This window comes from Silurus aristotelis (genome assembly GCF_946808225.1).
Source record: "Silurus aristotelis genome assembly, chromosome: 13".
In the NCBI taxonomy this organism is placed as follows: domain Eukaryota; kingdom Metazoa; phylum Chordata; class Actinopteri; order Siluriformes; family Siluridae; genus Silurus; species Silurus aristotelis.
Window position 1 is genome coordinate 1,998,566 of NC_139586.1, and position 13,088 is coordinate 2,011,653.

General features: G+C 40.1%; 1 protein-coding gene across 1 annotated transcript in view; it reads right to left on the bottom strand.

Annotated features, from left to right (window-relative positions):
• nkpd1 (NTPase, KAP family P-loop domain containing 1) overlaps positions 1–13,088 on the bottom strand; it is a 225,862-nt gene that overhangs the window by 188,517 nt on the left and 24,257 nt on the right. The gene's annotated exons all lie outside the window — the stretch shown is intronic.

Consider the following 13,088-nt stretch of genomic DNA (forward strand, 5'->3'; position numbering starts at 1 on the left):
ATTATAATTTTTTTTAGCTATATTATATTACTATTTTTCACGTTTTTCATTCTACATGTACAGTCCTAAAAAGCATTTTACTACATGACCGTACTCTGTATCACTATATCACTATATAAACTATGGTATCACTATATAATCACTATATAAATTAAACAAAATTATACCAATATAAAGCATTGATTTTTACCAGCTGGTTGTTCATAGACTGTCTAGCTGGGAAAACAACAAGAAGAGAAGATAGATCAATGCCTAAATTAAATTATTTGTTTGCGTCAATTCGAGTCTTCCGAATATTTAACCACTCATATATCAGATATCGCTCTAATGAGAAGCTCGGACGGAATCGAGTACAAACAGACAGGTTGATGGGTTGTAGATATCCTTCCAAATATGGCCCAGTGGTGGCGCTACTGTGTTGGTAGCAATTGGCTCAGTTTTGGTGAGGATGTTCCTTAGACCCTTCCCAATCAGTGTGCCAAATTTTATAACTTTTCATTAGATGGTTCTATGGGCTGCCAAAAGCAGTCTAGGAAGAAGAAGAAGAAGAGGAAGAAGAAGAAGATCAAAATTTTTATCATTTGGCACAGTAGTGATTCCTAATCAATCCTACAAACATTAAACTGATCATTCTTAAGATATTTTACTGACAAGAATCTGAGACAAAATCAAGGACAAACAACCTCATAGTTACCACCATGAACGTATTCTCAAATTATGGCCCAGTGGTGGCGCTACTGTGTTGGTAGCACTTGGATGAAATTTGGTCAGCATGTTCCTCCAAATGCAATAAACAAAATTTCCAAACTTGTGTAAAATAAAAAAAAGACTGTTATTGCATTCGACAGCTAGAAATCAGTGACCTTTCACGCACCATTAGCGTGAAAAAAAGGTATCTATCGACGAGCCCCGAGTTAAATCTAGCGCTCTGCTATATGAAACGCGCTCAAATTCACACACGTTGCGGATTAGCGGCGTATCAACGTCCTCCAGCATCTCCACCTTTCACGTTGCACAGCTTCAGCAGTTTTCTATATACATGCAAATTCCTGTGTCGATGTGCGAGTCCAAACCCTACCACAAGATCGTATTTTTAATACTCACTTGTTGAGCTGTTTATTTAGACCGTCATTTTTTTGTTTGTTTGCCCCCCCCCACTCAGTCCGGATGACTGACTCGATCGATTGCTTGATGCGAAAAAAAAAGGAACCTTGGTGATAAAGTATTGATGTTTGCACACACCTAGAATTTATTGCGATACCGTCAATATTTCATGTTTTTCTTTCTTTTATTCGAATAATTACTCCAAGGAATCCGAACGTAAGGTTTGATGATAATTTCCTCAATTCTAAGGATATTAAACTATTCTGCTCCGAATATAAAAGCATTAAAAAAAATGAAATAAATAAAAAGATTTTCTTCTCGGACTCAGGTGTTTCTCCTTCTAAAATAACTATTGATTTGACAGGTGAGCACTTATGTTTGAAAGTAGTTGAGGGAAATAATATTGAACTGTAAATCAATATTGTATACATGTCTAAATGTCAAGTGAACCACGCTGTACTGCTGTCAGATGATCGATATTTTGTTTTATGCATATCTCAAATCTTTCTCGCCGCTTATTACGGGAAGACCTTTAGCCGCGAGATTATTTTTCTCGCTTTATTTCCTTCGTTGCGCATCTCAGGTGATCGCAAATTCGCGAAAATCTGCCGTGGCCTTTGATCGTTTACCTTCTGCTTAGATTGCAAACGAATTAGCAAATTTGCACAACACGGTTATTTACTTATATGGGTGTTTACGACACTAGGTTTTGATTTTGTCTAGTCTATGGTATTGAGATTTACTTTAAGCAAACACATACTTAAAATGTACAACTTTATTTCCATTGCAAAAATCCTTCATTAGCATAAATAACCACTTAGCATGTGGCCATTTTGTTGCTAATGAAACATTCAGCCGAAATACTTTGCCAGGACTTTTGGAAAACGTCCCGAAGGTTTTTCTTACTAGTTTTCACGAGATTATTTCACGTCCCAGAGCAGTTTAATAGGATTTAGGTGACCGGGGCAGGGCATTCTATGATGATCCCTAAATAACACTTCGTCTTAGTAACGCTGATTCCAATGATCAGAATTGCATAGTGGTGAAGTATGGAATTGCAAGCAATGTTGGTTCAGGTTTTTCACTTTCAAAGTGTCAAAACAATCAGAAACAACCTCCATGTTCGACTGCAGGGGTGACGGAGCGTCCTAACATCTTCTCTCCTGTTCTTCATCTTCCACAAGATCTTCTGTTAGAGCCAAAAATCCCCAATTTGGACTCGACAAAAATTTCATCCACTCGTTATTCCATTCCAGTTTCTCGAATATGAACAAAAGGAACGTATACAATAAATCAGTGTTTGCTTGTCAATGAATCGTTGCACAAAAAATTACAGATATAAATAAGTAAAAAGTGGTATTGCGCCACCTTTTTACTTATTTATTTCAGTTTTTTTCTGTGCAATGATATTTCTTTATATAAAATGCGCAACAAAAGTAAATTTTTTCCTTCTTCCTTCTTAGTGCGAGAAAAAACAAAATAAGCTCTTTCCAATTATGGTTTATTTACTATGAACTTCTGTCCCACATCAACTACAGCACCTCCATGTTTCATAGCACATGCGACTGAATCCTATTTTCAGCTAATTACCACTCGGATAAAGTCTTGCCTTTTTCTCACATGGTGCCGTCTTTCACGTGCCTCGGGTTACGGTTTCCTTGTTAACGTCTCGAGTTTCAAGCACTTGAAACCATTCGCTTCGCTGCATAAAACTATAGTCACTACTTAGTGATTCGAGTGAACCATTCCATGATACCATCTTTTATTAGCGTGGAGTAAATACTATTACAGAATGAAGTGATGGTGAGGAAGCCTGGGGTTCTACAGCAAGCCACTCAAGATCTTCCACATCTTCCAACTCATGCAAACCGTATGTGCTGTGCTTGGAACAGGTTCGGATCTTGTAGTCCAAGTGAAGGGAAAATAAAATTCCAACACAGCCAAAGACAACTGTGGTAGAAGTTTTAAGAAGAACCATATATGGCTGGAAAACACGTCCCAACACTTATTTTTTTTTGCATATAGCGGTCGACCAATAAATCAAAGTTGCCGATATATCAGGCGATATTTGAAATTTTTAAATGATCGTCATCGTACGATAAAACTTAGGTAGTTTTCCAAACGGATTGACAGAATTTAGTGCATTAGAGCTTCTTGTTCAAGACAAGCCACTTAGATGTGAAGCCAGTGTCTAAATATGGAGTAAAATGACCAATCAGAATCCACCACTATTTACAAAGTCTTATTTAAATATTACCGTGTGATGGAACTACAAATTATGGTTCCATGGACATCAGTGATGGGAAGATCAGCAGATTTTAGTGCCTCGTTCCTTGGAAACTGGTTTGTCAAAAAAGAACGAAGCTTCTTTTAAGGTCGTTTGGTTCATTTGTCATTTTTCAATATGACATGGCTGACAATAACTTCTTAAATAAAAAATACAAAAATTGCATCGGTCCATCGATTCATTTCAAGAAAGACACGGGCAGATGACGAGCGGTTACATGGCTACAATACTGTACGCTGCAGATCTAAAACGGCCTGTTGTACAGAAAAGCCTCTTTTCCAGCTTTATTACTTTACGGTCCCCCGGCCGGAGTCTGGGCCACTCATTTGAAATCGACTAAAGGTAATCTATTTTCTTTTATGTAAAGATTCGCACACAGCGTCTCAGCGATCCGAAATCGAGCGTGATGGAAAGCTTTCGTAATTCGATCCTTCTTCGCCGTTTAATATTCAATACGATGATTTTTTCCTGCTTGCATTCCGCATTTATTTTTCTCTGACTTCAGGCTTAAAATAATAGCAGGAGCAGGTAAACAGGATGGACGCCCCAAGGTGTTTTTTTCTCTCTCTCTCTATCTTCCCATCTCTCTCTCTCCTTTATCTCCTGTTCCAACTGCAGGTTTCTGATTTATTTGTTTGGTTTCCTCCTCCATCAGCTACAGTAGTAAACAAGCTTCAGACAGTAGAATCAAAGCGGCTCACAGCCGAATTTCACCCCGGACTCGTAACGTGACGTTCAGAGGAAACCACGCCACCTTTTTTTTTTTTTCCCAGCTCATGTTTTATACATTTCCTCATGCAGAGGAACTTTTAATTTAGAGCTACATCACAGTGGTCGGTGATACAGTGTTTGTCGTTTTGGCTCTCAATTTTCTTTCTTTATACAGTGTATACAGTGTATACTGTATATGTCGTCTCTTCCTGTTTGTGCTGATGAATACCACGGGTTTTCTTTTTTATACATTTCAGGGACATTTTGTGCAAAAGAGGAGATCGTTCACAAACGCTCGTTTTAGAGGGGGTTAAGGCGCTGGTCCAAATACCCAGTACCCCTAAAACCAAGCTACCACTGCTGGGTCCTTATAAAGCCCCTAAACAGTCAACTGCTCGGTTAAGTCGCTCTGGATCATTAGACCACCAGGGACCAGGATATGTGCTGGAGTATAGAGTGGAGATACAAATGATATTTCGAATGATATCATCTAAACATGATTCTTTCTGCCAAATCAAATGTAATGTGTCACATACACATTCATACAGTGTACGCCGCGTAGCAAAATGCTTTTTTACGACTGTATATAGGGGGTCAGGTTCCTAGCCCAACGCCCACCCTCCTAAACAGAGCTCGTTTTATAATTTTTTGATAGCACCTCATAGTCTAGATGTAGATGCAAGAGTAATAATGTCCACCTTTAGTCAGACCCAGTGTTGCTTTTTCTCTGGTCACGCTAACAATTGAATTTGTCATTGTTTGGAAAATCTGTCGCTAATACTATGATTTACCAGGATAAATGAAAGCTGTGGCTGCAGATTACTCATAATAACTCGATTACTATCCATCACTGTGGGCTGGTGGGCGGTTCTGGTGGGCGGGTTAATGTGCTTATGATTTACAGCTACATATTGATTTGAAGCATCATGTAGTTCAGGATTTGATGTAGACACACAATTGGTTATTTTAAAAAAAAGTGCTTTTTTTTCTTCTTTTTTACAGGACACATATAGAACAAACAAGACTCGACAAGCAAATTAAGGCAGATACAGACACAAATTTTTGGGAAAAAAACAATCTGTCAATAGCTTTTTATTAGGAAAATCTGAGCTCTAGAATGTTCATGAGTTTTAACTGAGAGATTTGGATGCTGCTGTCCCTATATACAGTGGGTACGGAAAGTATTCAGACCCCCTTACATTTTTCACTCTTTGTTATATTGCAGCCATTTGCTAAAATCATTTAAGTTCATTCTTCTTCCTCATAAATGTACACACAGCTCCCCATACTGACAGAAAAACACAGAATTGTTGACATTGTTGCAGATTTATTAAAAAAGAAAAACTGAAATATCACATGGTCCTAAGTATTCAGACCCTTTGCTGTGACACTCATATATTTAACTCAGGTGCTTACATTTCTTCTGATCATCCTTGAGATGGTTCTACACCTTCATTTGAGTCCAGCTGTGTTTGATGATACTGATTGGACTTGATTAGGAAAGCCACACACCTGTCTATATAAGACCTTCCAGATCACAATGCATGTCAGAGCAAATGAGAATCATGAGGTCAAAGGAACTGCCTGAAGAGCTCAGAGACAGAATTGTGGCAAGGCACAGATCTGGCCAAGGTTACAAAAAGATTTCTGCTGCACTTAAGGTTCCTAAGAGCACAGTGGACTCCATAATCCTCAAATGGAAGACGTTTGGGACGACCAGAACCCTTCCTAGAGCTGGCCGTCCGGCCAAACTGAGCTATCGGGGGAGAAGAGCCTTGGTGAGAGAGGTAAAGAAGAACCCAAAGATCACTGTGGCTGAGCTCCAGAGATGCAGTCAGGAGATGGGAGAAAGTTGTAGAAAGTCAACCATCACTGCAGCCCTCCACCAGTGGGGCTTTATAGCAGAGTGGCCCGACGGAAGCCTCTCCTCAGTGTAAGACACATGAAAGCCCGCATGGAGTTTGCTAAAAAACACCTGAAGGACTCCAAGATGGTGAGAAATAAGATTCTCTGGTCTGATGAGACCAAAATAGAACTTTTTGGCCTTGATTTTAAGCGGTATGTGTGGAGAAAACCATGCACTGCTTATCACCTTTCCAATACAGTCCCAACAGTGAAGCATGGTGGTGGCAGCATCATGCTGTGGGGGTGTTTTTCAGCTGCAGGGACAGGACGACTGGCTGCAATCGAGGGAAAGATGAATGCGGCCAAGTACAGGGATATCCTGGACAAAAACCTTCTCCAGAGTGCTCTGGACCTCAGACTGGGCCGAAGGTTTACCTTCCAACAAGACAATGACTCTAAGCACACAGCTAAAATAACGAAGGAGTGGCTTCACAACAACTCCGTGACTGTTCTTGAATGGCCCAGCCAGAGCCCTGACTTAAACCCAATTGAGCATCTCTGGAGAGACCTAAAAATGGCTGTCCACCAACGTTTACCATCCAACCTGACAGAACTGGAGAGGATCTGCAAGGAGGAATGGCAGAGGATTCCCAAATCCAGGTGTGAAAGACTTGTTGCATCTTTCCCAAAAAGACTCCTGGCTTTATTAGATCAAAAGGGGGCTTCTACTAAATACTGAGCAAAGGGTCTGAATACTTAGGACCATGTGATATTTCAGTTTTTTTTTTTTAATAAATCTGCAACAATGTCAACAATTCTGTGTTTTTCTGTCAATATGGGGAGCTGTGTGAACATTCATGAGGAAGAAGAATGAACTTAAATGATTTTAGCAAATGGCTGCAATATAACAAAGAGTGAAAAATTTAAGGGGGTCTGAATACTTTCCGTACCCACTGTATAACCTACAAGTGGTCTCTCAAACCAAGCCCAGGACTAGCCGTTCAAAGAGCAGGACTAGCCGTGTAAAAGAGAGCAGGACTAGCCGTGTGAAAGAGAGCAGGACTAGCCGAGTCAAAGAGCAGGACTAGCAGTGTAAAAGAGAGCAGGACTAGCCATGTGAAAGAGAGCAGGACTAGCCGAGTCAAAGAGCAGGACTAGCAGTGTAAAAGAGAGCAGGACTAGCCGTGTGAAAGAGAGCAGGACTAGCCATGTGAAAGAGAGCAGGACTAGCCGAGTCAAAGAGCAGGACTAGCAGTGTAAAAGAGAGCAGGACTAGCCGAGTCAAAGAGCAAGACTAGCCGTTCAAAGAGCAGGACTAGCCGTTTAAAGAGCAGGACTAGCCGTTAAAAGAGCAGGACTAGCCAAATCACAAAGCAGGACTAGCAGAGATCCAGTCAAGGCCATGTCATACGTTGGTTTAGACAAGACTAGAACTAGTTGAGTAAAAAGATGCCGACTAGCCAAGTCAAAGACTAGGAATATCCAAGTGAAAGACAAGGACTAGCCGAGACAAAGACAAAGAATGTCAGTATACAAGACCTGACCAGCAAAAACCAAGTCAAGGCAATGTCTTAAGTTGGTTGAGACAAGACCAGAACTAGCTGAATCAAAAACCAAAACTAGCAAAGATCATATCAAGGCCATGTCTCAAGTTGGTTGAGACAAGACCAGGACTAGCTGAGCAAAGATCAAGTTGATGGCCATGTCTTTAGAAGGTCGAGACAAAAAATCAAAACTCATTCAAATAATAATCAGACCGTAATATTATCAAGACTTCTCCTTAAACCTCTACAAGAACATACCTAATAATCCAGGTTCTCTTTGTTTTTTCCTTTCTCTTTCTTTCAAGCTACACGTTACTCCTATAGCCTGGTGAGATCATGCATGATCCTGACTCGATCTGCCCTCTGGTCCGGTCTACCTGATGTATTTTGATTCTTTACTCCTGTTCTTTACTCCTGTTCTGTTTTCAGCACCTGAAAATCGAATGCTGCTGCTCAGGATGGCCTCAGTTGCTTAGCCTAAAGACTTCACATACTGAAAACAGTTTACGCTCAAGTCTCATTTATTATTCAGTGAATTACTTCACTTGGGTATTATAGATGGACTCTTTACTCGATATTGCTGCTACACTTTTCTTGACTGTCAGTAATTGGCAGATATTTGTTTGCACTTCTGTTTCGCATTGAACACTTTTTAGTTGTTTGATCTTGTTGACATGCATTGCATTGTGTATAAATTTACTGTCTGTTGTATTACGTATTTGCAAAGTCAAAGACCAAGATTAGTGACAAGTCAAAGAACAGGACTAGTCAAATAAAAAATACAAGATTAGTTCCAAGTCAAAGTCAAAGACTAGTTCCAAGTCAAAGACCAAGATTTGTGCCAAGTCAAAGACCAAGATTAGTGCCAAGTCAAAAAACAGGACTAGCTAAGTCAAAACCAGGGCTAACCAAGTTAGAGACCAGGACTAACCAAGGCAAAAACCAAGATTAGTGCAAAGTCAAAGATCAATACTAATGGCAAGTCAAAGACCAAGACTAGTGCCAACACAAAGACCAGTACTAGCCATGTCAAAGACAAGGACTTTCTAAATCAAAGACTAAAACTAGCAAAGCCAAAGATCAATAATAGTGCCAAATCAAAGACCAGGGCTAGCAGAGTCAAAGACCAATACTATTAGCAAGTTGAATACTGGATTAGCCAAGTCAAAGATCAGGACTTGCCAAGTCAAAAAAACAATATTAGTGGTAAATCAAGGACTAAGACTAGCAAAGACAGAGACCAAGACTAGTGCCAGGTCAAAGGCCGGACATAGTCAAGTCAAAGATCAAGACTAGCAGAGTCAAAGACCAGTACTAGTAGCAAGTCAAAGACTAGGACTAACCAGGACGTCATGCTAGCTGTTACCTCTTTGGTAGCAAGTTTTATTCCTCCTGTTCATGTCATTTTGAGCATCTCTCTCTTTCTCTCTCTTTTTCTTTTTCACAACTAAAGCCTGCATGAAGGCTCTGTTCTCCATCCTGGCTCTCCACCTTCCCTTGCACACTTGTTCCCATCTCCTCAAATGTTCACAACTGCCTGTTTTTCTCAGTCAAACAGCTTTATTTTCAACACAGGCACCTTTATGTTCCACCTATTTAATCCCTAAGTAGTCCCTAGGAAGTCACTGCCTGTCACTCCTAAGCGTCAGCCGCTAACACACTCCCAACGTCCACTCCAGATGCAGAAATAATATGGTGGTGCGAATAACAGGAACCCACACACACACACACACACACACACACACAAGACCCCATTATTCCTTCTCGAAATGTCTGGAATAAATGTGCATCTGAAGACCGAGAGGTCATCCTGATGAATAATTTAGATTCTTTCAGCCATGTCGATGTTTTATTGAAATCGTGAAGGTAGTGAGTGGGCTTTGCTGGATAGATTTCCATGACAAGAGTGGGCATAAACACACAGTGCGATCACAGATTAGATGGTGTTTCTTCTGTCTGACCACATGGAAGCTCCTTTTCTTGCTAATCCAGGGCCTTGGAAGGTTGGCGTCAAGAAAAAAAGACAAACATGGCAGATACTGAGTTCTCAACTGCAGTCATGCTCTTTGCCTCTGGACCTATTTAGTAGGATTCAAAAGTGCCAGATCCAAACACACACACACACACACACACACACACACACACACACACACACACACAGGCAAAAGTATCTGAATGTAAATTATAGATGACTTTGTAGATCACTTTAAATAAAATGGATGGATGGATGGATGGATGGATGGATGGATGGATGGATGGATGGATGGATGGATGGATGGATGGATGGATGGATGGATGGATAGATAGATAGATAGATAGATAGATAGATAGATAGATAGATAGATAGATAGATAGATAGATAGATAGATAGATAGATAGATATGCAAGTGGACAGACAGACGGACGGACAGACAGACAGTCTAAATGGATAGACAGTCTGTCTAGATAGACAGACAGACAGACAGACAGTCTAAATGGATAAACAGCCTGTCTACACAGACAGACAGACAGACAGACAGACAGACAGACAGATAGACAGATAGACAGATAGATAGATAGATAGATAGATAGATAGATAGATAGATAGATAGATAGATAGATAGATAGATAATAGTAATGTCATCCAGGGTAAATTATGTATGCGTGTGTTCTGTTTGTATATAAAACAATCCACTGGAAGAATTATACCAGACAATAACTGATGAATGAACACGCCGTCATTTCTCCGTTTTTTTTTTTTTTCCACCACCATATGTTCCTTCTTCAATGAAACTGTTAATCATTTTCCAACACACTCAGAAGCCATTGGCTTAAAATCGAGCTTAAAGGCTGCCCAGAACGAACTGTTTACTCCCTGCAGCACGATCCGCCGTGTGGGTGTTATTGTCTTCTAACATGCACACATTCCAAATTTATTGGCGCCATTACCAAGCATAACAGGGACAAAAAAACAGGTCTCTTTGCGTCTGTCCCATTCACGTCGATAGAAATCGCAGCCTTTCTTTAAACGCTCCATCGTCTAAATGAACTCCAAAAAAATAAATACAAATAAAATAAAAATAATATACATTTCACGATTTAAGTGCAGATTTTATATTCAATTGCACAAGGCAGATCTTGAGAGGGACCGGAGATCTCGGACGTACGAATTAGCGTGTCATGGTGGCTACGAGTTTATTTATTTATTTATTTTGAAAAACCGTTGTTTTGTAGATCGAAAGATCAAATCTAACGCATTTGATTCGCTGTCATTTTCGATGAGCTCATCGTCGTCTGGCGGTCCTTTGAATTTCTTTCTTGCGGCTTTTCCGTCGAAATTCAAACGCGAGGTGACGTTCTGGCGGGTCGCCAAATAACGCGATCCGATTGACGCTTTTTTTTTCTCCGTGGAATCTGAAGGTCTGTGCGGTGCTGGGAAAGTTCAAGACGAGTCAAGTGATTTCTTCAGCAGGAGGCATCTGCTGTTGTTGTCTATGAAATATAAAAGATATTATTCAGGCTGAAAAAGAATCATTATTATGATTATGATTATAATTATAAGAAGAATGCCATATAGATTGTACAAGGTTGGATTTTTTTTTTTTTTGAAGACCACACAAAAGACCGTTTGACCTTCAGCCATCTTTTTGAAGAAAAATATACTGGGGGAAAAAAAAAAAAAACGCAAGGTTGCACTCTTCAATACCTCCATGTCAGTGTTCAAGGATCTGCGTTTTCGCGCTTCAAAAGGAACATGTTTGAAAGCTGCGTTCTTTCTTCATCTGCCTGGAGTCAGGATGATCTTACATGTGGTCAGGGTCGGGATATAAGGCCAGAATAGACCACAGTATGGAGGCTGGTGTTTCGGGTATTTGGACGGAAGAATCCCAGAGAAGAAATTTTTTTCTTTTTTTTTATTCCGTTTTCCCGCCACCAACATCGGCGAGAGACAAACGGGAAAAGGAGACACAGCTTATTATTGCATTCAGCTCTCGGTTTAGGAGCTTCGATTTCCGCTTCCGCAGGACAAGCGACCGAAGACGACGAACATGTCCATGTTCATTATTAAGATGGTGTTGAAGATAATGTCGGTTGAGGGAAATGATGTTGAAGATGGAAATGGTGATGAAGATGTTGGTGATGGACTGTGTTGATCATGAAGCTAGTGTTGATGCAGATGAAAATGATGAAGATGGTCTTGATTTAGATTTTGGTGATGGACTGTTGATTATGAAGCTAATGTTGATGCAGATGGAAATGATAAAGATGGTGTTGATGTAGATGTTGGTGATGGACTTTGTTGATTATGAAGCTAGTGTTGATGCAGATGGAAATGATGAAGATGGTGTTGATGTTGGTGATGGACTGTGTTGATTATGAAGCGAGTATTGATGCAGATGGGAATGATGAAGATGGAGTTGATGATAGAGGAGGATCATCAACACCAGTCGTGGAGGAGTCATCGCTGTGCTTTTGGGGTAATTTTGGTCGGCTGGCCACTCCTGGGAAGGTTCTCCACTGTTCCATGTTTTTGACATTTGTGAATAATGCGGTTCTCTGGAGTCCCAAAGCTTTAGAACTGGCTTTTTAACTTTTTCCAGACTGATAGATCTCAATGACTTTCTTTCTCATTTGTTTCTGAATTTATTTGGATCTCGGAATGATGTGTAGCTTTTGAGGATCTGTTGGTCTACTTCACTTTGTCAGGCAGGTCCTGTTTAAGAGATTTCTTGATTGTGAACAGGTGTGGCAGTAATCAGGCCTGGGGGTGTGGCTAGAGAAATTGATCTCGGGTGTGATAAACCAGTTTTAACAGAGGGGTCAAACACTTTTTCACACAGGGCCATGTAGTTTTGTTCTGCATGTTGTGTTCACTTGTGTTATCTTTTACGAAAATTGAAAATAGTTTGATGATCTAAAACATTAAAGTGTGACAAACATGCAAACAAGTAAGAAATCAGGAAGGGGGCCAACACTTTTACACCACCCTATTGCTCACAAGATACCATTTAATGCTTTTTATTGTCCAAGATAGATCTTGTTGATATCGCATTTTTTCGCTTCTTCGAGCAAGAAGCACTTCCTGCCACGTTCTGTTGCCATTTCTCTCTGATTGCATTGTTTTGTGGAAATTATATACTCTGGGAATCTTCATAGAAAATTTCAGTTCAGTGTCATCACCCTTTTCTTTCCCTCCACTTGACAAGCTGCCATATCGATTCTTGACTAAATTGTTCCATGATAGTTTATCATTTCGGTTTTCAATCGGTGCCAGTGTGTCTATTTGGAACAACCCGGTATCACAGAAAAAAATTCCACGTGCAGAGAAGTCTTTCTTGCAGCGCCGTTGCGAGAGGTTCGGAAACTAGGAATACTAGGGATATTTTTCAAAATTTGACACGGATAAACGAGCGGTTTGTAGCTTCGCTTGTGCGAGAACGCGACAACGTTTCCAGCCAACAAAACAACTCAAAAAAATGTGCATATTAAATCGAGAAACCCTCGAAGAGTTTTGAATGAAAGGGTTGCCAGGTTTCAGAAAATTGCACCAAAATTTGACTAACTCAAAACTGCAAAAAAAAATTATAATAATAAAAATTCAACTTGAAATGTTCAGG